This window comes from Aythya ferina, assembly GCF_964211825.1.
Source record: "Aythya ferina genome assembly, chromosome: 2".
Classification (NCBI taxonomy): domain Eukaryota; kingdom Metazoa; phylum Chordata; class Aves; order Anseriformes; family Anatidae; genus Aythya; species Aythya ferina.
In genome coordinates, this window is record NC_140297.1 from 68,460,499 (window position 1) to 68,485,293 (window position 24,795).

The 24,795-nt window shown below is 40.6% G+C and overlaps 1 long non-coding RNA gene across 2 annotated transcripts; it reads right to left on the reverse strand.

Annotated features, from left to right (window-relative positions):
* Positions 1–8,825: 8,825 nt before the first annotated feature.
* LOC311432996 lies at positions 8,826–19,461 on the reverse strand. Of its 2 annotated transcripts, none has more exons than XR_014690474.1 (3): positions 19,361–19,461; positions 15,126–15,448; positions 8,826–9,203 (listed from the first exon to the last, which is right to left on the reverse strand). It is a non-coding gene; the product is annotated as an uncharacterized lncRNA (long non-coding RNA). The 2 variants fall into 2 exon arrangements; XR_014690475.1 differs by having other exon boundaries at positions 19,354–19,461.
* Between the last annotated feature and the right edge of the window lie 5,334 nt (positions 19,462–24,795).

Here is a 24,795-nt window from a genome sequence, read left to right on the forward strand (position 1 = left end):
AACAAGAAATTAAACTTCTAAATTGAGTCCTTGGCACCTGATGTGCTGATAACTTGAGTGCCTTTAAGAGGAGACTCACTCATCTTTGGTTTGCATCATTTTTACAGGCTATTATGTTTGAGCCTCCTACTAATTGCACTGAAAATCCCCCTGCCCTGGTTTCTGATGCTTTCCACTGCAGCACCAGCATGTGCCACAGCTAGACAGAAGATGTTGGGCTGCATAAATTGGTGCACCAGTCTCACAAAATTTCCTTAAGACAAATGGTTGAATTCATCATCTCATGAATCAGTTGGTAATCAGGTTTGACAGGAATTTTCCCCAAAGTTTGATTACTTAGACCAATACAGATCATTTTCACATCCATGGCAAATTGCCAATTTCAAAAGATCATGTGAGAATTTTACCCAGTATGTTTCTTTGATGTTCAGGTTTGGATCCTTGATCCTGGCCTTGCTCATGCTGCATGCTACACCTGTGGCATTAGTTCAAGTGCAGGGAAGTGTTTGCTGCCCACAATGAATAGTGAAAGTGGAAAAAGTCTTCCCAGGTCCATCCACAAGATTTGCTTGTCCCTGATTACCTCCATATGGCACCTCACCCCTTACTACTCTGAGCTGGATGCAAAGCAGCATATAATTGAGCATATCTCTACCTATCACTGTCACCCAGTCCAACATTATATACATATGTTTTTCGCAAGCAGTTAGGTGTGGATATTATGCATGACTCTGGTTATGTGTATTCTAATAGTCACAGTACTGTAAAAATAACAAAATGACTTTCTGTGTAGTGTTTTTTTGTTTGTTTGTTTGTTTTTGTTGTTGGTGTTTGGATGTTTTTAAGTAATCTTTTGGCAAAAAAATTAAATTGAGGAGAGCTGTCTTACTCCTCTGATCCCTTGTAGAAGTGTTGCTGGCTTAGCAGTCCTTGAACTCAGGATATATTTTTCACTCCCAGGACAGGTGGCTCCATATACACAGGTGTTCTGGGGACTCTGGAGCAGTGTCTCAGCTGGTGGAGTCATCCTACTGATAGGCTGCCAGGTCTCCTTTGTAGGCCTGGCAACCTGTATTTTCTCCCTCTCCCATCTTCAGATTTGGAGGAATTTTGTTCGTACTGTGAACAAAGCTGGCGACAGTAAATCTCTTTATTAATTCTTCATCAATTTTGAATAAACACTCCAGTATGCTTTAAAATATGTGCCACCTCACCAAATCCGCCACAGCTCCCTCTGGAACGTATATGATGCACTACACATGTTCAAAATGTGCACAGGCAAGTTTAGTATCACCTTACCATGGCTTACTGTGACTTGCTCCAACCAGCTTAGTGGCTGGATAAAAATGCACATTGTGTTCCATGGCCCTGAGCTGAGGAGATGAGCATAGCATGAAGGCAGAGATGTGCCCCCCGGACAGAATTCCTAAAATCATTTACTGTTTAAACACAGAAACTGTGAATAATATGGTTATTCCAAAAATTATTCCAGCCACTGAGCTTATCTTTTGTCCTTCTGCCACAGTAAGATTTAAGTTACTCCCACAGTATAGCTGTTAAGGCAACTTCATGACATTAGTTTGTCAATAAATAGTTCTGTTAGAGTTAACCCAGTGCTTGAATATCATTGCAAAGGAAAAAAAAAAAAAAAAAAAAAAAAAAAGTAATAGCAAGAAGTAATAGCAAGTGCACAGAGCAAAAAACCAAAGCCGATTAGCTCCATGGAGACTTGTTTCTGCATCAGACTGTATGGCTTATTGCTTCTGAAAAAGATTGCAGTGTCAGGGACGCCAGGCTGGTGACATTGAAATTATACATGTTCACATAAAAAAATCAATCTGCAGGCAAAACCAGCTGAAGACTTCGTGAAATCTGCCCAAAGGGGAGTGAGGAGAAAGCATTTACTTTGCTGTGTAATCTCCCCTGCTCTCAGGCCTTTACAATGCAGAGAGGGTTGGACACTTTTTGTTACCTGCATCTGTATCTCTGATCGCTATAATCAAGCACCTCCCTCTTAAGGTCCTGTCTTAGAAATGCTCCTCCATTCAGCACACACTTAAGCATCTCTTTCAACCTTTTTAAGTGGCACGTAAGCAGGTGCTTAAGTGCTTTTCTGAATAGGGTGGATCAAAGCACACACTTAAATGTTTTGCTAAATAATTAAAAAGAGTCTTGAGTGCTTGCAGAAAGGCACTCACTGAAAATTATTGAGTTTTATGAAAATAAAAGGAAGCAATTAAATTTAGCTTTCCTATCTCTACTTCCAGAAATGCTGTTTAGCCCAGCACAGGAGCGCTAGCTAGTGAAAGTGACAGGATCAGTAAGTCCAGGGCTACTTACACCACCACCACATTTTTCCTGACAGACCTTGATACAAAGGACCTGGTCTGTATCTCTTACCTCAGGGTAAACCCAAAAGGAAGGATTTTGAGAAACAGCCTAACAACACAGAAGAAAAATGTATGCCTTCATCTTCCATAAGACTGCATCTTGCAGTTGGTGACTTAGGCTGTATAAATTACAGCCTCTTTTCTTGCAGAGGCAAAGCTGTCATCCTTACTTTCATTGCACCCCTTCCCTTTTGCAGGAGGTCTTCAAAGTCTCTTAGAATTTTACTTTGCCTGAGTCTTCACATACTTGGGTTAGGCTGTAATTTTTCTAATCATGAACAAAACTAATTTATCTACATAGAATCACTATTCAAAGCTAAAAACAAGAACAGGCGTATATGCAAAGCCTACAGGGACAGGAGATGAGTTCTGTCCTGCATGCAAGGGCTTGCTAAGTGTTACATTGCTTTAAAAGACCTGCAGAAACATCTGAATTCCAGGGGGATAAAAAGGAATCTGAAGTGAAAGATTAACTTGTGAAAAGCCGAGTTCATCGTATGAATCTTGTTTATTTCAGTTTGCTTTGCTCAGTTGTCCTTTACCATCAGACCAATCAACACTAAGCCACCAGACAAGTTCATGTGTCCCTTGTGGTTCTTATGGTAAGAGTCCTTCATACTGAAATATACATGGAAGAGAAGCAAACAATAGAAAGGAAAACAATGGAAGAGATTTACCTAAAAATATATATCCAGTCAGATGCAAAATTAGGAACAACACCAAGATAATGTCACTCCTGGAATCTCATCTGTCACCTGTTGGACTGAGCGCTAATGACCATAGAATAGCACTCCCCTGGAAAGTACACACACCTTTGTTAAAATGCATTGCACTGCTATTTGGAGGAGAGGGAGAAAAACTGTGTGGCATTATAGAGGAATGGAAGGTGTAAACAGCACAGCACAGAAAATTCAGGAAAAATTTTCCTCATATGTGAAGAGACATGAAACAGAGGTCAAAATAAAGGCTAGAACATGCTGACTTAAGGTCTCGTGAAGACGTTCAAAGTGAATGTAATGCTTTGAAACCTGTAGAGCTGGTATGTAATGTCCTATGCAGTTGAGGTTTCAAAAATTAGTCTTTTCAAAGTGCGAGAGTATAGATGAGCATCCAAATGATTGCTGTCTGGCTTCACCTGAATGCCTATCAATCTGCCTGGAATCAGATCTCTGACTGCTTTTGCCAGCTGGGAGCCCATCCTCTCACAGCAATGCTTATCCACATCTCCCACTGATACCCCTGAGGCAACAAACTAAGTCCCCATGGGCTTTTTATTTCCCCCACTCCTCCTCCCCACCCTAAATTTTTTAAGAAGTGAAGAAGTGTTCCTGTGAACAATAAATATCCAAACTTTAGAACAACAACAACAACAACAACAACAACAACAAAAAAAGCATTGGGTTTAGTAGATGGCCTCAGCCTCGTTAGTATCAGCAGTTTTTTCCCTTTGGGGTGTAATTAAGGGAAAGCTCCCCCCACAATGTTAACCTGTGATAATGTCAGAATTTAAAACCATTTTCATACCACTTATTGTGTTGCAGTTCATTTCCATATGCTCTGCCTATAACTAAGGTGTCAAGCTTACAAGGTCTCCCCAAGGAAAAGCATGACTAAAGTCACAGTGCCTGGAAGGAGGTTCAGAGGAAAGATAGGCATTGTCATGCTGCATATGATAAGGCTTCATGTGGCAGGAGGGAAGTAAGGCGGCCCTGAAAATTTTGTCTGTATTTGCTTCTGCACCACAGTCAGCACTTGAGATTCAGGAAGTTTTGTTGGCGATTTACCTCTGCTATAAATTCCTTGTTAATACCAGACATTCAGATATGTTACTGCATTCACCCAACAGCTAGACACTTGGGAAGCACCCATAAGGAATTCTTATGGTTTGCTCCTGGCAGCATCCCGCAGCAGAGCAAGGATCTGTACTACATGGACCATCCATTCGCTGCAATTCCATAAAGAGAAAAAATACTAGCAGTTAAGCCACATTACCTAATAGGTCACTTAACTTGGGCTTGGCATTGCCCTGACAGTTAGGCTGCTTCTAATTCCAGTTCTGGCTTCTTCAGCAGGAATGAAAAGACCCTTAGGGAAAGGTCATTTGCCAGACATCCCATCTGGGCTGGGAAATAAAACAAATGACAAGTGGTGGCGCAAAGAGCAGCCTCCACATAAAATTTAGATCTCTGAATGATACAGGTGGAGGAATACTTTGGGGGAAGAAAAAAACTAGCAAAAATCAACATCAGCTCATTAGTAGAAACAGAATGGTTTAGATAATAATTCAAGTTTTGTCTCTCATATTCATCACCTCCAAATTCAGTAAAATCTGACCCACACATGTAAACTCATAAATGAGTAAATATTTATCTTGCAGAACTGATGATCATACCAGAGAGGCCTCCCTAGGAAAGGTAATGGAATAAGCTATTGGGAAAGAGGCTGACAAGAGAAATGGGAACCAGAAGCATGATTCAATGGATGAGAGGAACTGCCAAAGAAGGGACACTTCCTACAAGAGTAGAAGGAACCAGCAGTGAGGACCTGGTGAAGGCAACAGGAAACTCATGGGTGTCAGAAGGGAAATCTCTGTACCTGTGAGAACAAGACAGGACTAGGGAGAAAGGAACCAAGCAGTGAAAAATTTCTACAGAAGAGCTGAAAATGGGTGCTCTGCATACTACTAGGCATAGACATAAAAAGGACTTGGACAGCCTGGAAGCACAGGAGATGGCAGATACACAATAAGGAGAAAATGAGCAGAAGGTCAAGTGTCCAGAAATGTGCATTTTCCTCCTGGGCTTGGATAGAAAACAAACCTCTGAGGCACACCACTCAGCCACTGGCAGATCTCCAACCCATGGAGACTGCTTCACCTTCTCCAGGTATCCATGCCAGGAATGATGATCTGATGCTGTGCTCCTTTCATAAAATCATTAAGGTTGGAAAAGACCTTCAAGATCATCTTGTCCAACCATACAACCACACTTTATTCTAGTACCAGGCCACGGTGTGGTCAGCCTAAAGAGCAATCTCTATTAAGAGCCTTTGTGGCTGTCAGGGCAACATCAGAGGATAGAAAGTGAAGGAAGAGGATTCATTTACTTTCATAAAAAGCGTAAAAACAAGACAGAAGGATGCCACTAAAACAGCATCACTGAGGTTAAAGTCATTCCTCAGAAGGTAGGACATCCTAATTTTGGTATTTTCCAATTCTAAAAGTTATTTTGATGCACCAACCTTAATGTACTCTTATGATAGAGTTATCTGTGTAGGTTGTCCATATATTGTTCCTGTGAAATCGTGTCCCATGATACCTTACACCTGCTAAGGCTGGAAGAAATGTGAAGCCAAGAGCAAAATTTTGAAGAGTAATTCTGACATATATTGTTACAGTATCACAAAAGCAGGAAGTTTGAAACATACCCATTTTAAAATGGAAAATTTCTCAGTCATTCAGATCCAGAATATTTGCTTCCAGGAAAAAACTAGAAAGATACGCGAATTTCTTCACCTTGGCACAAACTTATGACATCTCAATAGTTCTTTGAGGTTCCTACATTTCATCTCAAATCATTCATCTCTAAACACAGCAAAAGGAACAAAACCTGTCACAAAGGCTTGAAAACTTATTTCCTTTGGGTTTTTGTTTGCTTAACATGGTCTGCCAAGAAATCAATACCTATTCTCATATGCACAAAGTATTCTTAAGAATACATATGAATAAAAACAAGCAATAGACTTTATGCAACCGGGACACTGCATAATCCAAGTTTGTAAACCCTTTCAAAGAGCTTTACAGGGCTAATTAAAAAGGTGAAAAAATAGCTCTCTCTCAACTGGGACCATATTTATGTAATATTTTGTGGGAAATATGATAAAGTAAAATTTAAACTCCATATGCAAGCAATGTATTAGAAAGGAGACAAGGTGGTCTGAGTGCAACGGTTAAGAAAAGTCCTCGCCACAGATGACAAATTAGTTGACAAAGTTTTTCACAAATCTCAAGTCTTTCTGCTATCCAAAATGGTAGATAAGAATTCTCCATGGCATTCCTACAGCATCTCACTGATTGTAGGATTCTGCTGATATAATCATGAAGTAGAAACAACAGCATGGGATTTGTGGTTACCCCTAATTAACTAGAGATCCAATTTCAATAACCACCTTTCAAATACTTAAACAGCCACACAGCAAGAGACCTTCAAAAAAAAAAAAAAAAAGGAGTTCCTTTCTCAGAAAAATAGAACTTTCATAAGCATAAAGGTTACATTTGTTGAGTGTTTTTTTCCGTGTTATTTTCACCAAGACCTACCCTATCTAGTAGAAATAATCCATTTGTATCTTCTTTATAAATATTGCATTGAAGTCCAAGTTCATGCACATTATGATAACTAATATCTCCCTTATACTCCTGGAAGAAAGACCCTATAATTATATCATTAGCACACTGAGCATAGTTCCATTTTTCTCTAGGAGCAATACTGAATACATAGGAGCAAAGTCTGCCTTTACTTTGAGGATCTCAGAGCATCTCTGGACAGATTACTTCTCACTACACCAATGTGAAGGAGGTAAAGATTATACACAGACAGCAAGAGCTACGTTAGTGTTAGGTTAAATGATTTCCTGACAACAGAGCAAGCAAAAAGACAGGCATGAGTGGCTGAGAATTTTCATCAATTGACTGCATTGGCTTAACAGGATTTATATGTTCTATACACAAAAATTACACCCACGTATTCATGGTGTGTGGTATCAGTCAACATTTGAATATTCTTGAACTTGCAGAAGCTGAAGACTTCTGCATGTCTTACAATATCAAATCTCAAGCTCTTGAAACATTTTGATAACACACGAAAAGAATGATTTTCTCTGAGGAATGAGGAGAAAATCAACAATTTCATTTTCATCTTAACACACAAGGATGACCCATGTAAATCAAAACAAGGAGAAGATTTGTATGAACCAGAAACCCAGGAAGTGCTGAGTTTTCCACAAGCTTCATAAATTATCCTCTTTTCTGTGCTCTTTTCCTTGACAGTGGATTGTGATCTGGGGACTCCGATTCTGCAGTGGATCAGTGGTTTTGACTGTGGTCACTCTGGTGACCCACAGGTCAGTAAAAAGCCTTTATTCTCTGCTTAGGAAAATTCTGCAGAGCCATTTAGCACATTTCTAGTGATAAACAAACCCCCTGATTCAACTCACTTCACTGTTAGAACATGAAGAGTCACTGACCAGGATAAAAGAAATCGGACTGGTATTTTACATGGTTCCCAAACATACCTAGCCTCCACAGTGCCATACACCTGAACCAGAAGCCAGCGCAGTGACATACCACAATCATTAGATGAGTGAAATGAGTGACAAGAGGGGTAGATGGGAACAAAAGCCTTGGAATCTCACTTCTACCTCAGTAGAAGTTGCTCTACTGGAGCAACAAACAGCAAAGCCTAGGTCACTTCCAACCTTTCCGCCTATACCGCTTACTGCTTATGTCTTTTCAAGAACAAACACAGCAACTGAACAATAAATTTGTGGCTTGAACCCTGCTACTGCTTATGTCAGCTGAAGTTCTGTAGCCTGCTTTGCTGAAGTTGAGTCTCCTAGTCCCTTCAACCCTCAAAGCTATCATAAATAGCTTGAAATTCAGCTTGAAAGGCCTATTTTAATTGAATTAATCATCTGAAATGAAGCTGCAAAGCTCTTCATTAAGAAAAAGTCTCATTATTTGCAAACAGCTCTAAAGGGTCTACAGATCACGGATATGTAGGTGCCATTTCAATAGACTTCATAATCTAATGATATTTAGAGAAACTGCTTTCAAACCTTAATTTGAAACTTTGCTGTTTAAAATCTGTGGTTATTCCTTTCCATCTAAATTTTAGTATTCAGGAAGCAGAAACCAAAACCAGTGCAAGCCAATGCAAGTGACAAGCCTCCCAAGCTTTTTAAGCTTTATGCATAGCTTTACATGGTAAGGCCACCCACTCACCAGCTGCAGCTGAACAAGCCATGTGCTAGCAGAGTACAAACAGATATACAGTAAGATACAAGTACATAATCAAATGATAAGTAAATACATCCAAATCTTAAAAAGAAAAAAAAAAAAAAAGAAGAAGAAGAAGAAAAAAAAAAAAAGCTACACTACTTCAAAGTTAGGTTAGGGAATTATTTTACCCATCTTCCTACAGGGCTGGTAGAGTCACACTGAGTCATGCTCTTACCAGTACAGAGATATTGCCCTTTTAAACAGAAAGCTGTTTGTTAGCAGCTGAAAGTTTCAAGTGTTAGTCACTAGTTTGGCACATCAATGGTACACTGACAACTGAGGCAGCAGAGGCACTGAGAAGTGGCAGGAATACTGATTCTGGCACAACTGCGTGTGGAAAAAAATAAGAAATGCAGCCCATGGAGAATTTTCATGGAAGCTGTATTCTGCTGGACCAACCTTTTATTAATAATGTAGCCACAGGGGCTCATTAAGCAACTGCAGACTACCATTATTTTATATAAAGCACAAACAACAGGTAACTGTAAATTATAGTATTTTCCTTTTTGTCAGGAGGCTCTGTTGATTTCACTGGTCACTGAAAATTCCAGCCACCAATCTCTGCTGACCTCTGCTCCAGCACTTTTCTGTTCAGCATGAGTGCCACTTGTCACACAAACCTCAAGTTCTACATCGCAACTCTGAACTGAGGCTTTTCCATTTTGGTTGTGGTTTGCAATACATAACAACATGCATTTATTTTCTCGCAGTAATTGTCATTGGTATCTCTAAAGTCATCTGTAAATCAAGTGAATAAGCTAAAAACAAAACAATAATAAGCTAATTAACAAAACAATAATAAAATAGTAAATAATAATAATAATGTGGTGTGATGTTACTGGCAATACAATGTTACAGCGTTTCATAATGGGACATAAGAGAAAAATTAAGGGAATTCTTCCCAGTTTTGGAAACATGTCCCATCAATGCACACAATTCCTTTCAAATTTTGATCATCTTTCATCCTATTAATTTTGGCTTGTCAAATCAAGCATGCTGATAACATTGAGGAACAAGAGTTAATCGAGCAGCCAGGTGACAAAGACTAATAAATACTTGGATTTCCACCTGGTGAGTTTATTTTAATAGGTAAGGGGAAGTAAGGAAAAGTCAGGCAGGGTGACTCATCAGTTCTAGTGTTGTAAGAAAATTAGATTTTAAGTGAAAAAAGATGTTTCCTAGGAAACTGCATGATCTGCTTGTGGAACATCAAACAAGAGCAATTTTGTAACAACAGCCATGACTAAATTGATCTACTGCACTTCAGACAGCTTTATCACTAAGAGAGAGATTGGGTCCCTTTTATATTTTCTTAGTTACCATCATCAATTTGTCTATTATTTGACTCCTTCAGCTGTTACCTTTCCAACCTTCCCCAAGTACAAGTATGACATTTGCCATTATCTAATTGGAAAGCATGTTTCCCCTTTCTCTTATTTACTTTTTTCTTTTGTAGCATGCTCCAGATTCTGCTGCTGCTACTAAGCCACAAAGGCTCAGTAAGTCCCACTGGGCTTTTAGGCAAGTGGCAAACCTCAGCCCTGCTTACCCAATGAAAAGTGAGCTACACCGTAAGCAACCTCTGGGGTCCTTCCTTGCAATGTTCAATACACTATATATTCAGTCCACCTATGCTGTCTACACTGGATCAAAATCAATGTCTTTCCCTTCACAGTTTGATGTCTACATTCTCATTCCAATAAATTAAAACCCTCCAACTTCGGCTGTTGCATACAACACTTCACATTATGCAAGAGGGATATCAAGTGTTTTAGGTACTAAGGAGGAGAACATTTGTTTTCCTTGATTGCTTCCAATGTAGATAGTTCAATATAAGTCATACATGTATGTGATGTAATGCAAAGTCCTCAGAACAGGACCATGATTTCAGAGAACAAGAACATGCTCATGCTGACTCTTGATGCGCAGAGAGCCAGGGAATCCTTGTAGCAGACAGCTCGAGCTCCTCAATATAACATGAATGGCTTGCACATGTCCTGTGATGCTGAGTAGCATATGCACATCTGTTCAGCAAAGGTTCTTGGACAGTGCTTGGTTTCCTGGACATGCCTCTGCACATTTAGTCTGTGAATGCACATTGAATCCCATGCATCATAAAGCCAGTGGATTTATTTTGTGTACACACCTAATGGCTAAAGCACTCAGACACCTCCTTGACAAAATTTCCTGCCAGAAAAGTAAAATGCATCCGAAGAAACCCAAATGCCTGGTAGCTCTAATCCTGGCCACTCTTGAGCTATCACAATGAATAAGAGGGAATGCCAAAATTAACAGGCAAAATTTAAGTAACCTGCCCAAGGCATTAGTGAAACATTTTCAAAAATACTGATTGCATAAAGAGTAGCAAATGGGGAAAAATAAACTCAAATCCACTCATGCTTGTAAACTTGCCTACTACACAACATGCAGAGATACCAGAAATTAACACATTATATCTCTCTTCTGCAGTAGAGCCACTCTCACCAAAATGAACTGAACACATGAAGAGTATGTGTCTACCTCGTACAAAACTAAGTGAGGTTTTAATACTGCTGCTAATTTAGATGTTCAGATGCAGACAGAGATGACAGCATCCCAAATTCAGAAAGTCCGTTCAAGTACTTGCCTCAATTTGCTGCCCAAAATACACCAATAAATTTTCTAGAAAACTTTGGTTGAACTTTTTCTGAATTCAGTAGCTAACAATTCAATCCCTCAACACAAAATTCTCATCCAACTTTCCCAAAATATTCACTGATGACTACGCATCAGTGAGTCACATGTGGAACTGAGAAGCCTATGTGCAAAAGTGAGAGAAGGCTCCATGTTCAGGATTTGTGGCCCCAGAGTTCAGTAATGAGAGGGAATGGGGAGGATTCAGCCCACTCTAACCAGTCCTTTGGATTTGCAGCAATGATTTTATTATCACCAAAGTTGGAAAATGTCTCTTTTCCAACCTACTAAACAGAACAAAATTTCCCAGATCTTGGTGAAACCAGTGGCAAAGTGTTTAATATCAAGAACACCACTGCCTACCATCATCACCATTCCTAGAGAGCTCAGCTAAAATAGTCTTACAAAGTCCTTTATTCCAGCACTGATTTCCCCAACATGTGCCTTTGGAATGCTTCTTTTCCTTCCTCTTGCAGCTTACAGCTTTGCTCTTAGCTTAAGACATGTTTAGGATTAATGCATTTATTTTAAATGAGGAAGATAAAGTATTTTTAGCCCATGTGAAAGAAGATGATGTATGCTGCAATTGTCAAGTCCCTCTTAAATTGCATGTAGCATATTCTGTAGCTCATGAATATTTAAGATGAATAAATAATTATCCCAGGCTCCTCAACCTGCCTTTCTTTATTAGTTCCATGGGGAGCCAGGAAAGCATTTGTTCTTCTTCAGCCATACAGACAATTATTATATTGCAAAATATCCTTTTTCTACTGTTGTTGTGCTACTATGTGATTCTCTCCTATTGTGGTGTGATGGAATTAACCACTTCCAGAAGAGAGAAGAGTCCCTATTTCCTCACCAGATCAATCCATCAAGCTTGGCAACTTTTCCAAAACATCTCCATCAAAAGCAACTCCTATCTCACTCAATTCCACCCCTATACTCCTGTTTCCAACAGCAGAGAGAGTGGGAAAAAAAAATACAACTGGGCCTTCATCTAAGCACCCTGAATTAAACAGGATTTCAGAGCATCTAGCAGAGATGTGTCTCTCGGCTTCACACAACTCAGTAGGGAAATGATAGGGTCTGAATGAATGCAGGTGTACCCACTTAAACCCATTACTGTAATGACTTGGGGGAAGGGGAGGGTGAGCCAGCAGCCCTCTCACCATGGAATAGTATTGAGCAGAATTTTTACAGTTGCATTACAGCTTATCCTCCTCCCTGTCTCTTTTTAATGCAGCCATATGGTAGGGAGCAGATATGCGCAACTGAATAGCAGGTGAAGAGCCCACGCAGCCTGGCAGCTAGCAGGCCGTGCCCCAGCAGTTGGAGTAGCAGCGTCCAGCCGCCAAGCCAAGGAAAAGGAGCTGCCTCCCAGATGGCCAGGACACCGGCTTTGTCTCCGAGCTTTAGCTTCTTGCTTCTGCATCTGTCAAATCTGTCAACACGGTTCAGTACTGCTGTCACCACCTCCACCTTCCTGCGCTCGGGCATGCTGCAGAGAAGCGGAGGAAGAACATAATCTGCACCTCTAGTGAGCGCTGCATTTTGAGTGCTGTTGTCATGTTATCTGGAGATTAGCTTGCCTTGGAATGCTCTCCTTAAAGAGGGTGTGTGGCATCAAGGCAAAATAACCCACGTAACTATTGTAATGAATGCCTGTGCTGTGCAGAAGCCTACATTTGTCTAGAGAAAGCGCAATGACAGTGATCTGCCACTTCTACCTTAAGACTCATCTTAGTGCCTAGGCACTGGGGAAGATAAGATTTGGTGAGCACTACAGGCTTTCAAAACAATTGCTAGCTACATTTGGGTTGTGCAGATCCCCCTTTTATTTTTTAATTTTAAATAATGAAAACAATAACATAGCTGGGAGAGTTCTACATGGGGGAGCACTGAGCGGTTATGAGTTTAAAGGCGTGAAATTAGCATGCTGAAGTTAAGGCATGTTACGTACCTATGGGAACGTTCTCATTCAGAAGTAAATTGGCTTAAAGTTCACTGTGGCTTAATATTCCCTGGAAGATCATGATTCCCAAAGACCGTGAGGACTGACATGTAAATCAGCATATTTTAGGGTGCAGCTTGTCAAGATTGCAAAGCCACTTTAGTTTTATTGCTACCACAGCTAGGTAGGGGAGCAGCAGCTCCCTCCCATTCTCCCCATCACACTTTGCTTTGCTTCCTATCCTTTTGCTCTGGCTCTACCACTTCTGACCCCTCAGAGGGCCTGTTCAATTATCTAGTTCAGCAGAAAATTTACAAGCAAAAAAAAGTGATTATATTCAATAACCTGAAAGTAATTTTGAAGTCAACGTGGGGTGCTTTATACCAGGTCCTCATTATGAACTTTTGCTAGGTTATGTTTATGAGCTACAAACCTGCAGGGATTAAAAAACAACAACAACAACAAACAAAAAAAAAAAAAAAAAAAAAAAAAAAAAACAACACTTCAACCAAAGGGATAACTGCAGAAATGTTGGGGTTTAGTTTAGACTACATTAGTCAGAGACAGCATATACCTGTGCTAAAAGACAGCCTGCTGTCTATACTACCCTGTCTCACTGCTTATTCTCTAACATTTTTACTAACATTAAAAAAAAAAGTTCTTCACAGCTAGCCCAAACTTGCTTGCTCAGTTCAGCATTAAATACATGACACATTCTATTAAAAAAGGTCTAGAACTGAGGAAAAAAAGTTCAAAGGAGTGTCTAAAATTAATTCAATAAGAAACAGTCCCTTTACAGCTGTTGCTAGAAGGTGGGAGGAAAGCAGCAACAGATAACAAGGAAATCATTTGACAATGAATCTGGATTTACAATGACAGTGTTCAGATACATTTTGATGAAAGGGAGTGTAATTACTGGTGCAGCTAACTTATTTTGGGGAAAATATTTCATGTTTTCCTCATCAATATCACTGTCCCTGCACTCTGATGAAACAAACTGGGCCAGATCCATAGGCATAGTTTGAGACTGCAAAAACAGAACAAAGATTCACAGGGACAGATGATTTTTGACATTGTCAACTTTGGAAACATTAGGCTTCTGTATCCTCCCTTTTGTTGTGGTAAGTCCAGCAAAGACTGAAGCAAAACAAGCAAGGATTAATCCAGATAAATGCAGGACTGTGTATTTCAACCAAGAAAACCAGCTGCACAAAAGTAGGGGTAGATTTCTATACACATATACTACGTCTGCTTAAGAAAGCCCTTAGAGACCATAAATCATTGGAAGGTAGATCACTTAGGGAAGAGAGGTGAATAGGAGCAACCATTACAGTATGTAGCTTTGTTCACACACTTTTCCTAAGGCACCTGCTATTGACCACTATTGAAAGTAGGACAATGTGTCAGAGGGGCATATTTCCCAATCTGCCACAGCTCTCCTCATGTCCTTTGTGCAATAACTACCCCTGCGCACCAAGCTGGGATGACAGAAGTGCTAGAAGTCTCTTTAGAACATTGGAAAAGGAAACATTTGGATAAGCCAAAGTTCCACTTTGCCCAGACAGGTGGCAAACATACAGTCGGTCCCTTGAAGAACATCTAGGCTCATTCATTACCTTCAGATTGCCAGTGACACCTTTTCGAAATAAAACAAGCCAATTGATGATGAAAATGTTGATTGAGTCATTCTTTTCAGCTATAAAAGATACCTTCATAGAAAATACCGTCTTGAAAGATTGCACCAGGTGTCACTAATGACAAACTGAAGATTTTTCACTGCCAGCTTGAAATGGTTTATGCTGAAAAGCACGTATTACCGATAATAAAGGGCCAAAATTAAAACAGATTTGTCGGTAGTTCTGTGTCAAGCTGAGAGAGCTGAGTGGTGCAGTTGATGTGCTGGAGGGCTGTAACAGCATGCAGTTCAACAAGGCAAAGAACAAAGCTCTGCACTTGGTTTGGGGGCAGTCTCAAACATGAACAGTCTGGGCAACTGGTGGATAGAGAGAAGTCTTGATGAGAAAGGCTTGAGAGTATTGATGTACAAAAACCTTACCATGAGCTGGCAACAGGTGATTGCGGCCCAGAAAACCAACTGTAACCAAAGAAGTGTTGCCAGCAGGCCAGAGGTGATTCTCCCCCTCCGTTCTGCTCTCATGAAGCCCCATCTGGAGTGCTGCGTTCAGCTCTGGGGCCCCAGCACAAGAAGGACACAGACCTGTTGGAGCAGGTCCGGAGGAGGACAACAAGGATGATCAGAGGACTGGAGCATCTCTATGAAGAGAGGCTGAGAGAGTTGGGTTGGGGTTGTTCAGCCTGGAGAAGCCTGTTCGCCTTTGGAGAGACTGCATCGTGGCCTTCCAGTATCTAAAAGGGGGCCTACAAGAAAGTAAGGGTAGATTTAGATTAGATATTAAGAATAAATTCTTCACTGTGAGGGTGCTGAGGAACTGAAACAAGCTTCCCAGAGGTTGCAGGTGCCCCCTCACTGGCTGTGTTCAAGCCCCGGTGCCCCTGTCCATGGCATGGGACTTGGAAGAATGCAATCTTTAAGGTCTCTTCTAACCCAATCCATTCTCTTATTCTATGATTTCAGCTCAGATTCTGCAGAAGTCCATTTCTTTTAATCACTTTCATCAAGAACTTAGGTCACAGACTATAAATATTACACATAATATACTGATACCACCAAGCCGTTTTTCAATTACTTTGAAAAAGAAAAAATCAAGTGTCAGCAACAAGAAAGTGCAAAGTGCTGAATTTATTAAGGCAAAATCAAGTGTAAAACTGAGAAACCAATGTAGGCAACTGTTGTGAAGAAAAGGATTTGGAGTGCTACATCACAGACCACTGACTCATTTCTAGGATGATACATAAAGGCAGATACCACTTGGAGATGTATTAACATAATCACCCAATGCAAGATAAGGATGGTAATTATTTATTCTGTTCAGTACTGTTGAGACTTCAGTTGCAACACTGCATTCTGATTTGAGAAGGATGAAGCCAAATGAAAGAGCAGAGGGGAGCTACATGAAAAATGACATCTAAGGAAAGAAAAGGAAACTAAAGAGAATCACAGCAGAAGAGAGTCAATGACAATGCAAAAAGTTGTTTTGGAGAGCAAGGTAACCAGTCATTCCCATGTCTAGTGGGGAGACAGGACAAGAAAAGATTAGCTAAATTTCAAGCAGATAAGGTTTAGGTTAGCTACTGGGAGAAGCTTTTTAACTGCAAGGATTACAAAGGATTAAAAAAGATACTCAGAGCTCTGTGGATATTTACCCTTAGGGATTTTGGGAATGGGTTTAACAAACCTTTGCCGGGGTGGTGTCAGTTATAAAGACACTTGGCACTTCCAGAATTTAAGTGTTGGACTGGATAATCTCATAAAATCTCACATTGCTAGAAACTCTAAATACTATCATTTCCCTGCTGAGGATAATGGAAAAGTCTGTATTTAAAACATTTGGGATTTTAAGTAGAAAATGAGCTAATAAAATTAATAAAAAAAAAAAAAGCTTAAAATATCTAGAATAAAAAAGTCACTCAAGAATGATTTCAAATAAGATGCTGAGATTAAGAAATATGAAGGACATTATTTATGAAAATCTAATTTGGTCTCTAGTGGATGTGATGTCTGAGTCATATGAGTAGGTTTGGGGTTTATTTTGGGTAAACTGAGAGCAATTTCTTCTGGAAAACAATGTTCATCAATATAATATCTACAGCTAGGTGAAAAGAGAAAGGATGTCTTGCTTTTTGATTTCTGATATTTGATATCTATAAGCAGGATTACACTTTCAATAGTGAGCATACAAAGTTACTTGGTATTAATGCTATAAAAGAGAAGTCAAGGCATGCTGGTGGCTGAACAAATGGGCCACAGTGAGAGATTCCTTTCTTTAGTCAGTAGTAAAGGTAATTCCGCTCAACCAAGTATCAAAACCTCTCTCCAGGATTCAAGTATAGCCAGATAATGGGAAGTGAAGGGGTCCAACTCCCACTCAAAATTAGTCTTACAAGAGGATATAATTTTGAGCTTGCCTTCCTTCTACTTTCAGGAGGGTCTGTTTGCACACTGGATTGACTTTTAATACCAGAAGAAATCATGGAACCCACAGTGAATTCAGGCGTAGTGTATTAGAAATTTCAAGTCTAATTTTTGTAAGAGACCTATAACATACATGTATTAGTAATGCAAAGTGAAAGCTATAAAACAATGGCACTATTTCTATAGTACTCAAGTCAAGCCACATTGTTAAATAAACCCATATATTATTTTGCTGTAATTGTTTCACACAATACTAATTGCTATGAAAAAACAGACAGAGAGGGGTGAATGTTCATTACCACAGCCTCTCTATTAATTAGCTGAAGCATAGCAGAAGCTATGTCAGAAGCAAATGGAGAAATGTCAAGTCATTCTTAAGGCTGAAAGAATGTCCTTTAAAAAAAGGATAATAAATGATCTCTTCAGCACATCTATGAGTCATATGAAGCCATTAATGACACTCAGGTGAGCACAGTATTTTCCCCCCAGCCCTTACATCATCTTCATCTATGGACAAAAAAGAAAGCTCCCCAGAAGAAAAACAGTGCATTTTTCTGTCTGTTAGAGTTTTCTCAGTGAAAGCCTGAACAGTTTTGAGGTTGTCCCAAGGCATTCCAAGAGAATCATTTAAATTAAGAAGGGTAAGAAATGTGCATATTCAAAAATAACCATGAGCTGTATATTTGTTTAGAACTATGTCCCCCTTGTGGATGAGTCTAGGGACTGCAGACGTGGATCAAAGGAAGAAAAAAAAAAAAAAAAAAAGTCTCTTTTAAGCATCATGTAAAGGCTATTTCCTACCGAATATAAATCCTTCTGCAACTTCATAGCAAATTGCAAAGTGGGAAATTGTAGCTCAATTCTATTTTGAAAGGAGCGTTCATGACTCAGAACTGATTTTTGCTTTAGTATGGAAAGAAACTACTTTAAAAAATTACCTATATTACTAAGACAAATCACACTCAATACCAGAGAGTCTGCCAGTCAGAAACATCACAATTTGCAATGGGCAATAGGCCAAGAGCCACAGGCCAACAGAATAAATACCCAACATTCCCTTTAAACATTACGTCCCTCCCTCTATGGACGACTCCTCTGCACAAATGGGGTAAGTGGAGACAAACAGCAGGAGCATCCATTGCCTTCCCAATGCACTCTGAGGTAAACACTCCCCACACACCATCACCTATCATCTGGTACAGCCAAATTACTTCTATCAGATTACATTCCCATCTATATCAAATGGGGAAATTTTGCTCTGTGTAAAAAGTACCTTACAAACAAACCTAATTACTCAGCTGCACATTGCATGAAGCAAGATAATAGAGCAGTATTTACATTTCCTAGAGAGTACCACTGCTACATGGCAGGGAACTCAGCTCATGTTGCTGCCTTTGCCAGAGCACTTCAGAACAGTAGCAAAATACTATTCTGCATTTAGCAAGGTGTAAGTTTTGTAATTCTTGTATTTAATTTTTAAAATTGAATAGTGCCACAGAAGCAAGAGTACTCTTAACCCAATCACAGTTGTTATAAAAGTCATTTTGGAATGACTTTTGGGATGATTTCTCACAACTAAATATTGATTAATGAACAGATTCCCTGCTATGACATTCAGTTTGAAAGGGCATGGTAGTATTCATGCTTCCAGAAGTACTAGATTAGAAAACCTCAAACATTTGGGGCCTGGCTAAGTATTTCTTGAATGAAATCTGCTAAGCATAATAGGTTTCATAACGATAGTTATATATTGCAAATAATGTCACTATATTTCATAAAAATATCATCGTAATTTTATAGACTTTTCCCCTTATTTTTCTTTTTATATGTTCTTTAATATCATAGTCAACAGAAAGCTGTAAGAACTGCAGCACATCTCAAACAGAAATTCCAGTGAGGGAGGAATCGCCATGGACATGTGTGGTGGTTTTACCGTGCTGGGCAGCTAAACCCCACAACCGCTCTCTCACTCCCCCTCCTTTAGATGAGGAGGGCGAGAAGTAAAGCAAAGAACAACTCACGGGTTGAGATAAGGATAATTTAATTAAAGGGAAATAATAATAACAATTAAATAAAGACTACCATGAACTAAACAATTTAACTAAGGGGAAATAAAAAGGGAAAGGGGAAAAGGGAGGGGAAAAGGAAAAATAAAAAGAAGGGAGGAAAACAAACAAACAAAATAAATGAAGGCTATGTGGAAGTGCAGAGGAAAGAAATTACTCTCTACTTCCCACAAATGAGCGATGATTGACCACGTCCTTGAAGCAAGGCCTCAACACATGCAGCCGGTGTTCGAGAGGAGGACCCACATTTTCCCAACGAGAGCCCACCCCTCCCCTCTTCTTCCTGTTTCCACCTTTTATTGCTGAGTGTGACATCACATGGTATGGAATATCCCTTTGATTGGTTTAGGTCAGCTGCCCTAGTGATGTTTCTCTCCTCACTTTTTGCCCACCCCCTAGGAGGGTTAGAGAAAGGCCCAATGCTGTGCCACTGTTGCTCAGCAGTAGACACAACACTGGTGTGATAACACTGCTGTTCCAGCTACAAGTACAGAGTACGGCACTGTATGGGCTGCTGCCGGGAAAGTTAACATTCCAGCCAGACCCAGTACAACATGTTACCTGCATTTAGATCCCTCTGAGAAGGCATATTTCTCTGGTTACAGTTCCACCTTTCCAACATTCATCAAGACATCCTTTGAAGCAGGGGCTTGGTGCTCATGTCACCTTGGAGCACAAACTTAGAGTCCCATTTGTCCTTGCAAAAGGGATCAAGAAATCTCTCCTGTCTAGCTGTAGATACAAGTCTCTGCAAATACAGAGGTGATCAGTAGGGGCAACCTAGACCAAAATCAGATTTGAGGATGCAGGCAGATGGCAAATAAATGCATTTGTAGCAAGTTTATAAACATTTCTAAACATTTTCCGGGACCTGCTTAGGAGTATCTCATGGGCTAAGTTGCTAGAAGGCAAGAGTGTATGTGAGAGCTGGGCTACATTTAAACAGCACATCTTCCAATGTCAGGATCAGTGCATCCCTAAGAGTAGGAAATCAGGGAAGGGGGTGTGAGAAACACTCTGTAGCCAATAACTTAGGCTCAGGCGAGGATCTCAGTGAAGTAGTAATTTATTCGCGATTACAATGGCGGGCGCTCCACAAGCAGGAGAGAGCACATCTACTAGTTCCAAAACACAGTTTATATACTTTTTGATGACAGGACCCTCCCCTGTTTCCCCACTGAGTGGGTAATCCAGGTTCACAATCTATCTGATGCTTCAAAAACAATGCATGGCCTTCAGTTGCCGGCCTGTTAAATTTCAAATTTCTTCTGACATTTTTACTGCTTGAAGTGGTAATGTTTCTTCACTTATCTGACTTGACTTGACACCGTGATTTTCACCTAATTGTCCTAAGGAGTCTGGTTGTCTGCATTTTACAAGGTCACCTGCTAAGCTTTCTTATCACTGTATGCATATCTCAGTACCACATTCCTTCCTTCTAAACAATGTAACTCTGCAAAAACAACATTTCTATTCCCACAGGGGGCAGGAAACCTGCGTGGATCATGGATGAGCAAGGAGCTCATCGATAAGATCAAAAGGAAGAGGATGGTTTACGAAATGTGGAAAAGGGCCTGACCTCTTGGGAGGAGTATAGAAGTGTTGTCAGGGCCTGCAGGGACATGACAAGGAAGGCTAAAACCCACCTAGAGATGAGGCTTGCAAAAGAGATAAAAGATAATAAGAAGGGTGTGTGTGTTTTTTTTTTTCAAGTACGTAAACAGTAAAAGGAAGACTAGGGATAATGTGGGTCCCTTGCTGAACTAGGGGGGTGTCCTGGTAACAGGAGACACTGAGAAGGCAGAGATACAGAATGCTTTCTTTGCTTCAGTCTTTGCTTCAAGGACTTCCTCCCTGGGACTCCTCAACTCTGGAGGGAGGAGAAAGAGTCTGGGAAGTGGAGATCTCCCCCCTTGTTGGCAAGGGAGTGGTTCGGGAGCATCTGAGTGGGCTCAACACACACAAATCCAGGGGTCCCAATGGGATGCATCCATGTGTGCTAAGGGAGTTGGCAGAGGTGATTGCCGAACCGCTCTCTATCATCTTTGAAAGGTCCTGGAGAATAGGAGAGGTGCCTGAAGACTGGAGGATAGCCAATGTCACTCTGGTCTGCAAGAAGGAGGATCTGGGAAACTACAAGCCAGTCAGTCTCACCTCTGTCCCTGGAAAGGTGTTGGAACAGCTTGTTCTGGATGCCATCTCCAAGCAATTGGAACAGAAGAAGGTTATGAGGAGTAGTCAGCATGGATTCACCAAGGGGAAGTCGTGCTCAACCAACCTTGTTGCCTTCTATGGTGGCATCACCAGCTGGGTAGATGAGGGGAGAGCAGTGAATGTCATCTACTTTGACTTTAGCAAGGCTTTCGATACTGTCTCCCATGACAGCCTGATAGCAAAGCTGAGAAAGCATGGGATAGAGGAGTGGACAGTAAGGTGGGTTGAGAACTGGCTGACTGGCCGAGCTCAGAGTCTGGCTGGAAACCTGTGACTAGCAGTGTTCCCTAGGGGTCATTGCTGCGTCCAGTCTTGTTCAACATCTTCATTGACGACCTTGATGAGGGAATAGTGTCTGCCCTCAGCAAGTACACTGATGACACAAAGCTGGGAGGAGTGGCTGACATGCCAGAAGGCTGTGCTGCCATTCAGCAAGACCTGGACAGGCTGGTGAGATGGGCAGGAAGAAACTAAATGAGGTTTAATAAGAGCAAGTGTAGAGTCCTGCATGTGGGAAGGAACAACTGCATGTATCAGTACAGGCTGGGGGATGACCTGCTGGAGAGGAGCTCTGAGGAGAAGGACCTGGGGGTCCTGGTGGATGGCAGGTTGACCATGAGCCAGCAGTGTACCCTCATGGCCAAGAGGGCCAATGGGATCCTGGCACACATTAAAAGGAGCGTGGCCAGCAGGTCAAGGGAGGTGATCCTCCCCCTCTATTCTGCCCTGGTCAGGCCTCACCTGGAGTACTGTGTCCAGTTCTGGGCCCCCCGTTACAAAAAAGACAGAGATCTCCTGGAAGGAGTCCAGTGGAGGGCCACAAAGATGATACTGGGCCTGGAGCATGTTCCCTATGAGGACAGGCTGAGAGAGCTGGCTCTGTTCAGCCTGGAGAAAAGAAGACTGAGAGGGGATCACATCGATGTGTATAAATACCTGAGGTGTGGGAGACAGAGGGATTTGACCAACTTCTTTTCAGTGGTTTGCAGGGACAGGACAAGAAGTAATGGTCACAAGATAGAGCACAGGAAGTTCTGCATCAACATGCAACAGTACTTCTTCACAGTGAGGGTGGTGGAGCATTGGAACAGGCTGCCCAGGAAGGTTGTGGAGTCTCCTCTGGAGATATGTAAGGCCCTTCTGGATGCCTACCTGGGCAGCCTGCTCTGAGGAACCTGCTTTGGCAGGGGGGTTGGACCTGATGATCTTTCGAGGTCCCTTCTAACCCCTTCAGTTCTGTGATTCTGTGATTTGGGTGGGGGTCCCTTGGAGCACTCAGAGAAACCAAGAAGCAGCCTCTGCATGGATTAGCAGCCACAAGCAGATAGCAAGCATGGCTAGACATCCCCTTCCTGGAGCATTTCTGAGTAGCTGTGCATATAGGACCACATCTACCCAGCACAGCTTAAAGCCCATGACACCACATGCAGAGTGCAAGCAGTACTATTTCTAAAGGTACAAATGTGAAAAGTCTGTTACCTCATCATACTCAATTTTTCTCACTTTTCAAAAGCACTTATTGTATATATTTCATTAAAACTGTTCCAAGCTTAAAAAGCAGAGCTTTTAAAATTTTTCTGTGTAGGTTACTTATCTTCTGCTCCACTAATTGAAAAGGGTTCCTAGATCTAACCCGTAACTTATTAAATTATTATAAGGCACTCTTATTTGATTAGGAGTTCCTTATTTGATCAGGAGTTCCAAACAGAGAGAAAACAAGACAGAAAGATCTCTTTCATGGAAGTAGCACTGCTATTATTTATCACATTGCTGCCCCCTCTCCACACAGCAGGATGTGTGAACTTGAATTACATTCCTTTACTTCTTGAAAAAATAAAACAGCATTTCTAATAGGCTATCAGAACTGCTTTCCCACAAACAGATCAATTCCAGAATTCCCTTTGGAATGCTACTTTCCCTGTTTTATGCTATTTCTTTATAAATGTGTAATACCATCTTATTATGTATATACCTATATAGATAGAAACATGTCTGAGTATAGGACAAATAGGGAGAACCAGCAAACATCAACTGTCCATTAGCAGGATTTTTGACACTCTCACATGACATTTCCATATTATGTGGCTAAAAAATTGATTAAATGAGCCTGTTAAAAATGGCATACAACACAAAACCATGCTTTGAATACTTATTGGTGGCTTGCCATTAATCTAGCAAGTACAACAAGATGAACTCCACAAGATACTAGCCTTGATCTAAAGATTGCCATTGATGACTTCCATGATGCAGTAAGGAAGCTTATTCACAACATGTAAATAACAGCAGTATAGTGGAGATTTAAGCATGTTTGAAACATGATCACAGTTCAAAAGTAATGACAAGATACAGATGATATTAAAAAATACAATATACTAATCAGTAAAGGCAATTGTTTTAAGAAGTAATCAAACTACATACAGAAGACAGGAAAAGTGGCCAAGTAATAGTTTTGCAGAAGGGATGGAGTAGATGTGAGCGATTATCAATTACAAGCTAATGTAAAGCAAGACTGTTATGCCATTTAGAAAAAGCCAGTTATCTTGAGATCCATAAACAAAAGTATTGGTTGCAAGCCAAGTCCTTCAGTTTATCATATTTCTTTATCATTCTGCTATTTTCCGTTTGGCATACATGACTGGCCCAAACAATAACTACAAGTTTTGCATCCTAGCAGAGTAGAAAGACATCATCTTCCTATCAATCATGAATAAATATAGAAACAGAAGCAGCAAGTTTTCTGCCTCTAGGACATTCTCAACCTAAAATAAAATGTTGAAATATCAACATACGTTCACAGAAATTCAAAACTTTTCTTCAACTGTACACAAACATTCTGCTTAGACAAGATTCCTATACAAATGGCTAACATTAGATCTACACTTTTGATATTACATCGTATGCTTTACATCATTGGAGAGGGTTACCTGTTGGTAACACAAACATCTAGATTACCAGTTGTGTTATGTCGTGTCTGGGCTTTGTATGGAGGGGTTGTAAGGAGTGCACTGGAGTTTTGTTTTGAACTCGTTCCAGAGAAGAGAGGGAATTCCTAGCTGTGAGGTTCTAACCCTGTCCTGGATACAACATATAACACAGTCAGCACTGAAGTTACTAGCAGCTAGAGCAATGCACTATGAGTTGTGTTATTAGCAGCATATGCTTAAAAATGAAGTTGAAATTTGAGTAGCTAAAGCTGCATATCTATATTTCCTTCTCAGTAGGAGATCAACAATTCACCCCGTGCATTATAATTGCTTCCAGTTGATCAAGTTTGTTTGCAGATTCTGACTCCCCTCTAGTGACTTGCATGTGGCTGCAGGCAGAAAAGGGAACACTTGTGATGTGTGCATGACAATGTGACATTGATAATGAAGAATGGGTGATTCTACTAT